Below are 15,567 nucleotides of genomic sequence, written 5' to 3' on the forward strand. Positions count from 1 at the left end.
TAGGGAAAGTACATGTGTTTGCAACGCAGCCCAGAGTCAGCTTGTTACATCTGATTCTCTGTTCTGGTTACAAACATCTCTCTGTTCAGCCTGCTGGTGCATACACTCTCACAGCTGAGGACAGATGTAGCTAGCAACGCCTTGTGAAACAAATGTCAAGCAGCAGACCGCTACCACAGGCTCACACACCTGCAGGTGACATCACCAAGCTTTATCTTACCCCAGAAATCTATTAACATGCAGAAACAGGTGTCACCCAACCAAAACCCACTCTTAGAAAGCATTGGCCTCAGCAGCCTGAGAGGGGAAATGACAAACGAGATGCTGAACTTCCACTCAGCTCCACCTCTGTCTGGGGCAGGGGGAGGGGCAGGAAGGATCCCCTGTCCCCCACCCGAACTTCCCAGGACACCTGTTCTCTAACATCACAAGGACTCCAGATGCAGCCAGAACAAACAACAGCTTTGGAGAAAACTCCATTTCCTGGATATTGCCTTTTTCCTTTGTTTCAGGGAATTTTGTCTTTTGTAGCAAAAATTAGCTAATACCAGTGAGTTTTCACTAATTTCTCATCCCCGAAACAGATATCTTCTTTGGCTATAACTAGGCAGATAGCAGGTATTCAATATATGTCCAGAGAGCCTTAAAATATGATATATGTCTGGGATGCACTTTAAGGTACTCTAGCCAGCATCCAGGCACAGTGGCTTACATCTGTAAATCCAGCACTTTGAGAGGTCAAGGCAGGTGGATCACTTGAGCCCAGGAGTTCAAGACCAGCCTGGGCAACATGGCAAAATCCTGTCTCTACAAAAAATACAAAAATTAGCTGGGCTTGTTGGTACAGGCCTATGCTTCCGGCTGCTCAGGAGGCTGAGGTGAGAGGATGGCTTGAGCCTGGGAGGCAGACGTTGTAGTGAGCCAAGATCACATCACTGCATTCCAGCCTGGGCAACAGAGCCAGACCCTGCCTCAATCAATCAATCAGTAAGAACCATGTCAAAAATAAATAAATAAAGTACTCTAGCCAGAAATTAAAAGGGAGGATGGTGGTGAACTAAAACTGTCAAAATATTGAGAATCATAGAAATTGAGGGACAAATAATAGGGAATTCACTATGCTTCTCTCCTTCGTGTTTAAAATTTTCCGTAATAAAAATATTTTTAAAATGTGTAGCAACATTTCCAGTTGTTGGCCCAACCCCTCCTTCCCCCATTCTTGATAATAAAGTCCTAAGTCTGCTCATGTAATCTACCTTCCACTATGTAGCCACTAACTAACCCAATCATAGTCACCCCAATGCTTCTTGCCAGTGATGGCCTTAAGAATGGACGGACGGGTTTATCTGGCCAATGGGAGTTGAAGGAAAGTCTTTTGAAGGGTTTCTGGAAAAAAAGTTTCCATACTGCTAGAAAATGATATATAGGGAAACATGGGTCGTCCTCCTCTAAATCTCACACATCCACATGTGAGAGCAATAACCTCAGCAGCCATATTGTGACCATGAGGGAGTCAGTCAAAGACAAAACTGACACGCTGAGTTGCACAGAAGAAAGATCAAAGCCACTCTGGTCCTTGAGGTGTCACTGAGCCCCTGAAATAATCACCCTGAAACTGCCCCATTTCGGAATCATTAAGAGAGGAAACAATCCACTTCCTGTTTAAAATAGTTAAGCCAGTGTCTCGGGTTACTGATAGCTAAAGGCATCCTACCTGATACAAAACAACTGTTTGGTAGATGAAGGAAAGAATGAATAAGACCCCAAAGCAGATAGTCTTAACAGCATCATCTGAGTCTTAGTAAAATCAATGTCCTTGGAATCCATACAAGAGTTGAGATTTACATTACATATTCTCTTAGCATACAGGGTCTTCTGTCTTTTACAGGAGGTCTCCCTTATATACAGGGGATACAATCCAAGACCCCAGTGAATGTTTAAAATCAGGGAGAGTACTGAACCCAACTGCCAACCAGACACATTCCTGTCCATGTCTTCCACCCACAAATTTAATTTCCATCTTAATTAAGTACTTATCACCCCTGTGGCTGTCCCTTTTACATTTTGAGGTGTGACAGCAAAACTAGCACAAATTTCTTTTTCCTTCTTCACAATTTCATGGATAGAAGACTCCTTCTTTCTGTAGATCTTAGCAACCTCAGCATATGATTTTTTTTCTTTTCTTACAAAGTCGAGAACTTCCACTTTTTTACCTAAAGGAAGCACTTTATGGCTTCTCTTTGGCATGTCCCAATTGCCAGCATCACGACTCTTGTGTTTTGAGGACATTATAAAGACAAATAAAGATGACTTGAACACAAGCACTGTGACACCGTGACAATCCATCTGATCGCTGAGACAGTTACTAAGTGACTAATGGGTGGGTAATCTGGACAAGAGGAGGATTCCACTCAGGATGGGATGGAGGAGGATGGCTTCAGATTTTATCACATTACTCAGGATGGTACACAATTTAAAACCAATAAGTTGTTTCTGAAATTTTCCACTTAATATTTTCAGAACAAGGTTGAGTGCAGATAACTGAAACCACAGAAAGTGAAGCATTGGATAAAGGATAAAGGGAAATTGCTGTATTTCACAGTATGTATCATATATTTTATGTCTTTGGCAAGCAATCAGGTACACTTTTGTATCTTCTCTTGTTGCTTTTTGATTTGTTTGGTGCATTTTCTCAAATGGTATCTCTTATTCAGAGCTCTGCCCAGGCCAACAGAGATTCCTAAGACGCTAGAAAGAGCATGGTCTTCATTAGGTGGCTAAGTGGCCTTGGACAACACCTCAACCTCTCTGAGCATTAGTGCCCTTATCTCTAAAACAAAATTAGTAACACCCATTTTAGGGGCTATGACAGTTAAATGAGGAAGCATTTAAGCAGTATGTCATCTAAAGCATTGCACACTGATGTCTCCTCCACATCAAGACTAGTTTTAAGGTCAGGATCAACTGTTGGCAACTGGCAGAATCACTGTTTTTTTTCTTCTACTTTGCTTTCTGGTATACAAAAGAGATGTATGTAACAAGTACAAAGGATGAAACAACAGAATTCTCCTCCATATGAGCAGTTTGTCTCCAACACCTAATGTTTCCTTTCTTCCTACCTACACTCATCACAGAAAACATGTGATTTAAAAGAAGATTCTTAAAGGTTTCCTTTCAAGCAAGACAAGTCCCTTGGGGTAGGTCATTTCTCTCAACTGGGAGAGTTTCTTAAAGCACAGGTAGGTAGCTTCCTCCCCAGGAACATTGGCTGGCCATTTAGGTGGGACAGGTTCCACAGAATGTGGGGGTGAGGTGCCAGGCTGAGCAGAGCAGTAATCTCTGCTCCTTGACTCTATGCCAGAGGACAGGGGCCACTGTCCCCTTCTCGTTCTCAAGGGAGGAAATAGAAACTGGTCCCTCTGCCACCTCTCCCTGGGGTTGAACAAGAGCTTTCCAGATCTCCGCCAGGTGGTGGGTCTCAGTGGCCTCTGCCACATCATCCCCCCACCTGAAGCCTCCTTAATGCTCTCAGTCATTACTTGAACAAGAAAATTTTCCATAAGCATGGCCTGCCATTCCAGACCTGACACTCTCCAAGCACCACTTCATCCCCCTGCTGGTGGCCAGCAAACAAGCACCCTCCCTAGAGGCTGGGGTTGAATCAAGGCTCTGAGCCCTAGCGAACCATCACCGCACTCTGGGTGGTGTTGGTGACACACTTTGGGGAACAAGTCTTCTGCTGAGAGTCAGAGGCCTGAGTTCAAATCCCCAAGTGCACCTGGTATGGAACCTCCACATCCTGCCTCCTTCATGGAGATGTGGTAGGTTCTGCCTGGACGATCACAAAGAGCTACAGGCAGAAGATGTCTGGAATTGTACCAACAATGCTATCCTCTACCCACTGTGTGCCTGCAAATCTCTTCTTTCCCCTCTCTTCTTCCCCCTAGAAGTTGGCACCAGCGCAGGCTGCAGAGCCTTAAGGGCAGAGCACACCCTCCCCATGCCTGCAAACCTAACAAGAAAGGGCCTCGGGCTGGCCCTAGTGGGTGAGAGTGAGTCCTACTATGCATTTGTGTTTCTGGATCTAGACAACGGTAAGTGGATTCTGGGGGATCTACCATTTGGAGGAACTACCCTTTTCTCTCACCCACTGGTATGACTAACTGAAAGCTGATTTAATTTCTATGTTTAAACAAGCAAACAAATAGAACAAAAATTCTCAGGGAATATTGAGAGCATTTTATCAACATAAAAACCAACACACATGTGAGCCTTTTAAGCACTGATTTGAGTCAGCCTAGGCCAACTGAGCTCATGATACCTGCCAGGCCCTGAAGATGGAAAGAGGAATAAATACTGTGCTTACCGTCAGGAGCTCTCAGTCAAAGCAGTTTCTACCCAGGCACTCTTCCCATTTTGGGCCAGATTATTCTTTGTTGTGAGTAGTTAACCCAGGCATTTCAGGGTGGTTAACAGCATCCCTGGCCTCTCCACCATACCTGCCAGTCAGTAGTAACCTCCCCAAGTCTGGACGACCAAAAATGTCACCTAATGTCTCTGGAGAGCAAAAATCACCGTGGTTTAGAACCATAGGTCTAGGAGGAGGATATTAAGTAAATAGCCACAAGATGGACCACCCTGCCTGAGGCCCGGCACTCAGGACCCAGCACATGCCGGCTCTAGAGGGGATGCAGACAAAGCAGCTTGTTCTCTAGAAGAGAAACGTTGTGGAGACCCACGGCTGCTGACGTGTGAGTGTATACATGTGGCTCTCTTTCCACTCCAAGCACCCACATACGATCTTCACCCACCATGGGCTCTAATGACGGTGGAGACTGCCTTATACAACGGAGTATAGCACTTGGACAAGCAGTCACATCTGCCTCATGAAAGACCAGAGAATGGAAGTTTATAGATGGACTTCTCTGCATGGCACTTGAGGCTCTACCAACCTCAACAGGAAGCAGAACCTGAGTGATAAACCACCTCAGGAAAAAGAAAAAAAAGCTGCCTCAACACAACTCCGTCTGCATTGGACACTGCGGACGGGGTGTCTGCTGCCCTCCAGGGGATGTCCCGGTGCCCCCATAGGCCCAACCTCCATGTGACATAGAGGGTATAGAATGCTCTTGATTTGTAAGTAGTTTGTGCCACATAAGAGGCCAAAATGTAATTCATACATCAAAAATTGCCTATAAATACAGTATCTTGGTGAGTGGGGGAGGCAAATCTAGAACTTTCTGTGGCTAATTTAACAGAGCCCCTGGATTACATCTTGCCAATTTAAGCCATTCATTCAAACTTAAGAAACACCCTTCAGGAGGGAGTCTAGAGCCTGAAGCCAGGCTTGCAGGTCAGGCCACAGAATATCAACCAGGGAGCCAGGGCCCCCTCACGCAGCCCAACCAGAGAGCTCCCTGGTTTCCCTCTCAACAGAAATACAAGTAAGACCTTGGTAGACCCCCCTCTGCCACCTCATAAAATGGGTGGGCACCAGCTGCAGGCTCACTGTCTCGCGATCCACTGGGCCAGGGTGACACAGCACCACTCAAGGGAATATGCAGAAGGCAGCAATGGACTCTAGCCCCACGGTAGTTTCACCCTGTGCCTCCCAATGCCTGGCAGGCCTGTCACAAACACCAGCCTGGACAGTCACCCATAGGGGTCTCCTGCTGATAGAGCTGGCCTCCCCTGGTCCTAGCAGAAGGGCAGCTCCCCTCAGCACTCCAGGGAATATGCTGGGGGCTTCCTCCAAGCTCATTTTCTCTCCATCCTGCTCTCTGCCCTGCACTCAGCAGCATTCAACCCAGTGGGAGTTGGAGTGACCCTGGCCATGTTCACCTCTGCTGCCGGGATAGAACGGTGAGGTCTGAAAACAAACCCCCATTTCCCGGGTCTCTGGGAGAGGCCCACAGGTCAGTGAGTTTTCCAGATGGTTGAGGCGAGCGATGCCTCTGGGGACATGACCTTGGGCACCTGCACTTCATGGAGGGATGCTATCCCAGTACCCTTAAGGGCTCTGGGGACCACAGACCAGAGCACCGGCTCTGCTCTGAAGTCACCTTGCAGTGAAAATCGTCAAATCCGATTGCCTCAGGCTGCACCACCCTAGCAAGAGGGCCTCACTGAAGCACCACATGGTCCAGAGCGTCCAGGACTGATGGAAGACCTGACTGCATCTTTGTTGACATAGAAACCCTTAGAAAGAGGAATGGGCTGGGCCGGGTGCGATGGCTCATGCCTGTAACCCCAGCACTTTGGAAGGCCAAGGCGTGTGGAACATGAGGTCAGGAGTTTGAGACCATCCTTGCCAACAGGGTGAAACCTCATCTCTACTTAAAAAAAAAATACAAAAATCAACAGGACGTGGTGGTGTGCACCTGTAATCCCAGCTACTCAGTAGGCTTAGGCAAGAGAATTGCTTGAACCCAGTAGGTGGAGTTTGTAGCGAGCCAAGATGGCTCCATTGCACTCCATCCTGGGCAAGAGAAAGACTCCATCTCAAAAAAAAAAAGAAAGAAAGAAATAGGAACGAGCTAAACTGAGTGCAGTCACACAGTTCGCAACCTGCCTTCATTGAAAATGATAACGTGGCTCAATGCGAACTCAAAGGCCTCATCCTGGGCGTGTAAAACAAGATAATTCCACACGAAGAACCCCCTTATACCATAACCAGAAGCACTTGAAAAAACTGTCAACATGACCTCAGACAAGGTGTTCTCGCCACAAAAAGTGCCCGAGAGACTCCCCTACCTTAACTCTCTTTAATTCAAGTTACTGAGTATAATTTAATCACAGTAAAATTCACCCATTTTAGGTGTCACAGTTCTATGAATTCTGGAAAACACATGTCATGTCACCACGATTAAAATTTAGAATCCGTCACCCCCCAAAAATCCTCGTTGCTTTCTAGGTTGCCCTCCACCCACCCTGGCAAGCACGGGTCTGCTTTCTTCCCTATAGTTTGCACTTTTCCAGAATGTCACACAAATGAAATCACACAGTAAGGGCACTTTTGAATCCAGCTTTTTCCGCTTAGCGGAATGGCTTTTTATTGCTGAGTAGTATCTCACTATGTGGAAGTGACACAGTCTGTTTACCCACTTCCCACTGGAAGGACATTTGGAGTTGTCTTCAGTTTGAGGCTACTATGAATAGAGAAGCTATGAACATTTGCATACAAGTCTTGGTGTGCACAAATGTTTTCCTTTCTCTCATTTAAGTATCCAGGAGTGGAATCTTTGGGTCTATGGTAAAGTTATGTTTAACATCATAAGAAACTTCCAAAGTGTTTTTCCAAAGTGGCCGTACCATTTTGCCTCCCACCAGCAATGTATCAGAGTTGCAGTTCCTCCACATCCTCATCAGCACTTCATATTATCAGGGTGTTTTTGCATTTGTGTTTGTGTTGGGAGGTCTGGTGAGGGGCAATTTGATGGTATTGAGGCTTTAAGCCATTCTAATATATGTGTAATGGTATCTCATTCTAGTCTTAATTTGCATTTCCTTAATAACTAATGAAGTTGAGCATCTCTTCATGGTCTTATTTGCCATCTACACATCTTGTTTGGTGAAGAATCAGTTCCAGTATTTTATGCCCATTTATTAAACTGGGTTGTTTTATTTTCTTGTTAAGGGCTGTAGGAGTTCTACATGCTCTGGATACAACTCCTTTATCAATATGTGTTTTACCAATATTTTCTCCCGATTTGTGGCTTGTCTTAATTCTTTGCAGTGTTTTTCAAAAAGCAGATGTTTTTCATTTTGATAAAATCCATTTTTGCCAACTTTTTCCTTGATAGTTCATGCTTTCTGTGTCTGAAAAAAGTTTTCTCTAACCCAAGATCACAAAGATTTTCTCCTATGTTTGCTTCCAGAAGATTTACGGTTTTAGGTTTTACATTTAGGGACATGATCCACCTTTGTTCCTTGTACATGCTACATGGTATATGGTATGGGATTTTCTTGGTTTTTGAATTTTTATATGGATGTCCAATTGCTCCAATTATTTTAAAGATTATCCTTTCTCCACTGAATCATTTTGGCACCTTTGTGGAAAATCCACATGTGGGGTCTACTCCTGACCTCTTCCTAGGTCCCATTGGCCTATATGTCTGTCCTTTTGCCTACCTGTCCTATAGTCTCCCCTTGATTACTGCAACTTTACAGCAAATCTGAAAATGAGGTACTGGAAGTCTTCCAACTCTGTTCTTTCTCAAAATTGCCTGACCGGTCTAGTTCTGTTTGCTGCTGTTGTGCTTCATTTTGTTTTTTTCTCACTCTGCCACCCAATCTGGATTACAGTGGCACAATCTCAGCTCACTGCAACCTCCACCTTTCTGGTTCAAGCAATTCTCCTGCCTTAGCCTCCTGAGTAGCTGGGATTACAGGCACATGCCACCACACCCAGTTAATTTTTGTATTTTTAGTAGAGTCCAGGTTTACCGTATTGGCCCGCCTGGTCTCAAACTCCTGACCTCAGATGATCCACCTGCCTTGGCGTCCCAAAGTGCTGGGATTACAAGCGTGACCCATGGTGCTCAGCCTAGTTATTTTGCCTTTACATAAAAATTTTTTAATTATCTTGCCAATTTCTACACAAAATCTTACTGGGATTTTAATTTGAGCTGTGTTGAATCTCCTAATCAATTTCATGTGGGTGTCTTAGTCTTTTCAAAGTAAGGGAAGGGTCATTTTTCAGGAGGCTATCATTCAAGAAAGATGAACCAGTTCCTCCCAGACCTGTGGACATAGTATGGCTTTGTTAAATGGCCTTGGCTCGAAGGATGTAGAGGGGCATGTGTGGAGGGAATAGGGAGGCTGCCTGCCTTTCCCACCTACTGCCTGAGGAGACAGGAAGGAGAAGACATAGAGCTGGGCTCTGACCTGAGAAGCAGCCCTGAGACCCAACAATAGAAAAGAGCATGGAGCACGGTTCCCTGATAGATCTACAAAGGAGATGATAAAAGGGGGCTGTTGGAGGTTGAGTTCACTGGTCTGAGAAGGGAAGTTAATCCTCCAGGGGAAACAGCAAAAGCAAGGGGTGGATGTGACAGGAAGCTCAGCATGAGGAGACAGGGGTTGGGAGTGAGGTCTGAATCCTGTGCTAAAGGTCAGGATTTTACTTCCTAAGCAGGGAAGCCCACTAAGAAAACCACTTCTTAGTAGGAGGAGAGTGTTCAGATCTGAGGATCCCTGGAGACCACCCTGTGGGTGTGGCAGCAGACATGCCATGAGCAGGTTTGACTGGGAAATGGCCATGTGGTCAGAGGAGAAGGCACTGAAAGGACAAGGCTACCAACCCAAAGGAGACAGAAGACTAAAGGGAATACGAGAGGTACAGAAAGACACATCCATCTGCTACATTAACCCCTGGACCCTGAAGGGTATTTACCCTGCTCCTAGCAAATCCACAGTCCCATGAGACACCGACAACTACCCTCAGTGCTCAAGGGTCTCGCTAAGGAAAAGCATATGACTTGGGATCTTCATGAATATTCATAGGACAACCTTTAGGGGTAATATTTTGTGTTAAGGCCATCAAAAACACAACCATCCAAAAGAAGGCTTTGTTTTAAGATTATACCATTGGGGTTGAATAATTTCTTGGCAACCCTGTGCATATCTGGTTGGAGCCTCACTGTGAAGTTTGAAAAAAAGACAGATGGAACAGTCAACCAGAGAGTCCCAGTGACAGAAACAACTATTCGCTGGAAGGGGAAAAAAGGGCAGAAAGGCATTTTTGTTTATTTTTACAAAATTTGGAGAACAACAGTCTCCCCAGCTGTCTCCACAAGATCAAACCAGCCCCAAATGGGAGTTGCTAGGTATTTATACGCCAACACTTGAAATCAAAATCCAATAGGCCTGATGGCCGTGGTTCTGGTCTTTTCCTCCCTTTTGTATTTCAAGATGGCAATTTCATTTGCTCATTGATGCTGCCTGTCCATTCAATAAGCATTCTGATTCATCTATGAACTTCCAGCTCCTCTTCTAATCTAAATCAGAACACAAAAGTACACAACCCCTTCACTTCTTGCTAGGCCATCTGGGTTCATTCTAAAGAAAAACACGAGCACAGTCTCAGAATGACTGCTTAATCACCCGGGGTCTGTACTTTGTTGTAAGGACAGGCCCCCAATAGTCTAGGTCAGGGACAGTCACACTGTGCAGTCCGATCGCACGCAGATTCCCCAACTCTCTCTCCCCGTCCAGCCCTCGAGGGATGCCAGAGCCTCTTACGGGGCTGGTGACTGTAACTCCCATATTAGGTTTGGGCACAGCCCTGAATGGGATACCAAATTTAGCCTTTCTTAGGTGAGAAACCAGTAGAAAGAAGTCAGTCGTGGGAAAGAACCACGTTTAGACTTTGCTTAAGAGTCACACTTCTGTGGACCTTCATTTAACTATCACAGAACCAAATGGAAAATTTGCTTCCTTCCTCGTTTATTAAAGAAACATAACTAACAAAAAACAAAGCAAAGTCATTCTCTTAGGAGTTAGTTCACTGCTCTCATCCTCCACTCTCATGAGCTCTTCTTAGAAATACAGGCATAAGTGGCATGAGCAAAAATTCCATGCTGCTAGTTCACATGTTCTCTCCGTTATCAGGCAAGTGAGAGCCAAAGGTGAGATGCTCACCTCTGAGCCGGTTTCCTCTTTCATCTCAGCCCAGGGGTACTCACCAGGAGGGAGCAGCCTGCTTCACTCTGCTGCACTGGGTCAGGCAGGAAGAACATCTAAACTCTCTTTCAATCTTGTAGAAAAAGAAAAAAACAAAACACCCACACAGTGGGGAAATTGTTCCCCACTGTGTGGGTGATGGGGCCCTGAGAGCTGTTATCTGCAAAGGGCACTTCTGGGGGTAACCCAGCTGTCACCACTGTGTGGATTCCACCCCAAAACCTCAAGCCAAACAGTGGGGAATGAACATCAAGAGACAATTTTCCACTCTGTGAAAATGGCTTGACTTTACAAAAATAAATTAAAACACCATGATAATAAATGAAACATGAGCAGAACCTGTTGTTAAACACACAGGCAGTCATGGCAGAGGCTCTCCTTGCTTGGTACATTTATACCATCAAAATATGATGATTTTTTCCCTACTTCCCGACCCTTCAGCTCCCTGCCCACATGCCCACATGAAGTCACACACACACACACACACACACGCACACACACCCCTCTATATCACAGACAGATCTGGAATAACTTTAATAACTCCTCTAGCAAGACTTAGAGGTGTCTGGGGGCAGCAGTGGAAGTGGTTGGGGTGCGCAAGTGTTAGACTGTGTGTGTGTGTGTGTGTGTGTGTGTGTGTACACTTAAATGCTCACATGCGGGGGATGGTCTCACCTTGAACACTCTTCATTTGAATAAAGGAGATTTAACAGCTGAAGCACTGCTGCATATGCATGCAAACAAAATCAGGCCTCCTTCGGTCCTCAAGTCTTCTGTTGCCATACAAAAGCCCCTCTAGCTCTGACACAATCCTGCCCCCCCGTGTCTGCAGCAGCCTGAGAGGTACTGCTGGCTGGCCAAGGTTATAGAATTGTAGTGACCTCTTTCCCTCCTCCCCACATTCATCTCCTTTAAGACCCCAAAATCCGTTCTTCTTCAAGAGTAAACCCATCTTTCCAATACTGTCATTTTGGAACCATGTTTTCCTGTCCTGCTTTCCTTCATCCCCTCTCCCATCTTCTAAAGGAGTCTGCTGGGGTTTTCTCCACGATCTCTCTTGGTCCTGATACTTTAGTTAGAATTTTGGAAGCAGATCTGGTCATTAGAATATAAAGTCCCAAATCTTGATGCCAAGGGTATCCCTGCCCATACAAAGAAGACCTAGAAAGACCTCAACTCTGGCATCTGAGTTCTGGGTCAACATGACAAGGGAAATGATAATCGATAGGAAAACAGTATGGCCACTCCTCAAAAACTGAAACTTAGAATTACCCTATGATTTGGGAATTCCACTTCTGGGCATGTACCCAAAATAACTGAAAGCAGGGTGTCAAAGAGATATTTGTATATCCAAATTCATACAGCATTATTCACAATGACAAAGAGGTGGGAGCATTCCAAGTGTCCACTGCTGGATGAATGAATAAACCAAATGTGGCCTATACATGCTATGGAATATTATTCAGCCTTAGAAAGAAATAAACTTCCAGTATATTCTACAATATGCATAAATCTTGAAGAATTATGCAAAGTAAAACAAGGTAGGCACAAAAAGACGAATACTATATTATCCCGCTAATATAAAGTCCCTAGAATAGTCCAGCTTATAGAGACAAGAAGTAAAATGGTGGCTTTCAGGAATTGGAGAGGGGTTAGGGAAGGGAATTTCTTGTTTAATTAATGGGTGTGGAGTTACAGTTTGCAATGCTGAAAAAGTTCTGGAGATAGACAGTGATGCTGATTGCACAACAGTGAGAATGTACTTAATGCCACTAAACTATATACTTCGAAATTGTTAAAATGGTGCTAGGGTTTGCATGTGTTCCCTCAAAAATTCAGGTGTTGAAACTTAATGGCCAACGTGACGGTATTAAGAGGTGGGGCCTTTAAAATGTGATTTGGCCATGCGGGCTCCCTCTCTCATGAATGAGATGAAGACACTTATAAAGAGGCTTCATGAAGCCTTCCCCTCTGCACTTCTCCCTTCTGACACGTGAGAACACAGCCCTCCTCCCTTCCCTTGGCTGCAGCAATAAGGCACCATCTTGGAAGCATGGAACAGGCCCTCACCTGATGACTGAATCTGCTGGCACCTTTGTCTTGGCCCTCCCAGACTCCAGGACTGTGAAAAAATAAATTTCTGTTCTTTATACAGTACCCAGTCTATGGTATTTTGTAATAGCAGCACAAACAGACTAAAACAAATGGCTAATTTTATGTTAGGTAAATTTCACAACACACATAAAAAGTAATCAACAAAAGGATAGAAGTTTCAGCCAGTCCAAACAAGCAAATAGGATTTTTAAAGAGGGAACTCAACCAGAAACCTACATCCCTCATCTCCCTCCTCCTGGATGAGGGGAGAGGTAGGTGGAAAGGCCAGGTTTAAGAAGGAGCAAAAGAGTCACAGTGGCCGGGCATGGTGCCTCATGTCTGTAATCCCAGCACTTTGGGAGGCCGAGGCAGGTGGATCCCTTGAGGTCAGGAGTTCGAGACCAGCCTGGCTAACATGGTAAAACCCTGTCTCTACTAAAAGTACAAAAATTAACCAGGCATGGTGGTGGGTGCCTGTAATCCCAGCTACTCAGGAGGCTGAGGTATGAGAATTGCTTGAACCCAGTTGGCAGAGGTTGCAGTGAACTGAGATCACGCTACTACATTCCAGCCTGGATGACAGAGCAAGACTCTGTCTCCAAAAAAAAAAAGAAGAGCCACGGTGACCTGCAGGCTTCTAAGAGGAAAGGTCAGTTCCTCCTGTGCCCATGGGGAAGAAGAGGCCTGACCTGCAAACAGCTCTTCAGTGACGCCTCACGAAGTGTCTTCAATTCTGGGAAAATGGGGATTTCCCAGAAGGTCGGTTTGTCCCACCACAAATTTACAAATGCTGTTGTACTTCCCAGAATTTTAAAATCAGAATTCCTTATGTTTCAGAAATAATTTTTAGAAAACACAACCCTTTGATCATCCCTTCTCCATTTCCACAGTACTGAAGATGTCAGTCCTCAAGCAGATCACATGCTCCTCAGTAACTCTCCTCAGTTTGGCTTGTGTGAATCGTCTGACATCCACATTTTGTGAGAGGCACAGCCAAGCCTAGAAAGTCCTCATGCTGTCTCTGAGTTACTGCAATCACTGTCTAATCAGTCTTTGTGCTCCCAAAGTCTTCAGACTCCTCTACAGATGACACCACTCGCTGAGGGCAGCCTTTTGTGAATACTGGCTTCACTGGGCCACCACCTACTCCCTGGTCCCCAGACCCCAAGGGAGATGGTGAAGGACCTTGGAACTTGCAAGGGAGCCTCCACAGATGTCTTCACTTTCCTTCTCCTCAATATCATCACTTTCAGTTGTCACTTCTCCCACTTACTGAGATTTTTGCTTGCTTTTTGTGGCACTTACATAACTATCCATAATATTTGTTAAGTGCTCTGCACTTGACACCTTAAAGGTGGTAAAGACAGCCTGGAGACAAACAACCCTGGAAACACAGCAGGGAAGCCACATGTGTTAGGATATCTCCTGTTGAGAGGAGAGCACAGAAGGTTGGGGCTGGAGCCTGAAGAGGCAAGCTCATGTACAATGGATAAGCTGCTAACTTCCTCCTTGCATTCCGTCCAATTCTCTGCAGGGCTTGTTTGAGGAGTAGGTTCTAAGTTTGGGGTCAAGGTTGAACTAGTAGGACTACAGAAGCAATCTGAAGCAGCCAGGATCCACCCCACACCTCCATGCTCTCCCCAAACTCTCCCTCTCCTCCACAGCAATGCCAGACAGCAATTTAAAGACTATGTGTTCTGAGAGACCTTTGTTATCAGCCTATCAGGGGCATCTCCGAGTCAGCTGGGCTTCCTGCCACTTTCACACTTTAGAGGAACAGGAATGGTTTAAGACTTATTTCCTCTCAGAAGCCTCCATTGGCCAGGCATGGTGGCTCACTCCTGTAATCCCAGCAATTTGGGAGGCTGAGACAAGAGGATTACTTGAGTCTAGGAGCTCAAAACCAGCCCTTGCAACATAGTGAGACATCATGGGGAAGAGCATGTTTGTCTCTGAACCAGAGCAAGATCTTAGCTGTCTTATTTCTGGAGCAGTCTACCTTGAGAACATTCTAGAAAAACAGGCTCCTCCAAGTTCTGGAGAGAGCACTTCACACGCACCGTACCCCACTATACCACACACAGTTGGCTTTAGGGTTAGAGGTCTGTGTGCGTACCATACTTCCTCCTAAGTGTGCTGTAGCTGTGTGCCTCAGCAGCTGCAGGAGCCTAGCTGGGCTTACAAGGGAAAAACACCCTTCTCCAGGATGCCACACTTTTGTCATGGACATGCATCATGCATGCATAGAACTGGAAACATACAAGCAATTGATAGGACACCTCAGCATTTGAGAAAACAGCACCTTGACATTTGAGAAAACAGCAGAAGCAGGAAGGTCACTCTCACCTTCCCCTTCCCCTCCTCCCCTGATACAAGCCATAAAACTCATTCAAGTGGTAGCCTCCATATACCCAGAGAAATACTTATCTCTGAAGACACAGGACCACAGAGAAGAATCTGAACAAACAGGCTAAATTTGTCAAGTCCTCAATCTCCCGCCCAGTTTATCACCATTAGATCATACCCTCTTTGTCCAATTATCCATCTCCATAACTGTCCACTTCTCCATCAAACTAACATTAAAAACATACAGGTTCCTCTGTTACTTTGGGTTTTTAGTTCCTTGTGAGAGCTCCCATGTTATGTAGAGCTTATATTAAATAAATTTGCATGCTTTCTCTAGTTAATCTGACTTTTCTATGGGGACTCAGCCATGTACCTAGCAATGGGCCAGGAAAATATATTTCTTTGCCTTCCATGACCTTGAGCCTCTCTGGAGCAGTTTCTTTC

At 45.3% G+C, this 15,567-nt stretch overlaps 1 protein-coding gene across 1 annotated transcript in view; it reads right to left on the reverse strand.

Annotated features, from left to right (window-relative positions):
* The window catches only part of ACOXL (acyl-CoA oxidase like), a 376,563-nt gene that overhangs the window by 251,347 nt on the left and 109,649 nt on the right, over nucleotides 1-15,567 (reverse strand). The window lies entirely within an intron of this gene.

The sequence above is a fragment of the Sapajus apella genome, unplaced genomic scaffold (genome assembly GCF_009761245.1).
Source record: "Sapajus apella isolate SASKATOON/1434 unplaced genomic scaffold, GSC_monkey_1.0 scaffold52, whole genome shotgun sequence".
NCBI lineage: Eukaryota > Metazoa > Chordata > Mammalia > Primates > Cebidae > Sapajus > Sapajus apella.